Here is a 334-nt window from a genome sequence, read left to right on the forward strand (position 1 = left end):
AAGTATTCACAAGAGAGATACTAGTTTATTAATAAAAACGATTATAGAAAGTTATTTGGTGTCGTGATTAACCGCCTATTGTCGTCTCCGCTGGATCTCGAATCCAATACCGTGTTACGCGGTATAACAATTGGTGGCAGCGGTGGGATCCAGCATCGGAGAGGCGAATCCTGCAACATCTGTAACAAAAGGAAAAAGGTGGAACAATCAAAAAAGGCGAAGGAGCAACCCACTGAGGAAAAAGCAGAAGCCAGGACACTGAAACCGAAGGCGAGCCCCCGGTATACAGCAGCTGACGACCAGGACAGCGATAACAGCGAAACCTGAGCAGGCG

Source organism: Trachymyrmex cornetzi, unplaced genomic scaffold (assembly GCF_001594075.2).
Source record: "Trachymyrmex cornetzi isolate Tcor2-1 unplaced genomic scaffold, Tcor1.1 scaffold955, whole genome shotgun sequence".
Lineage (NCBI taxonomy): Eukaryota > Metazoa > Arthropoda > Insecta > Hymenoptera > Formicidae > Trachymyrmex > Trachymyrmex cornetzi.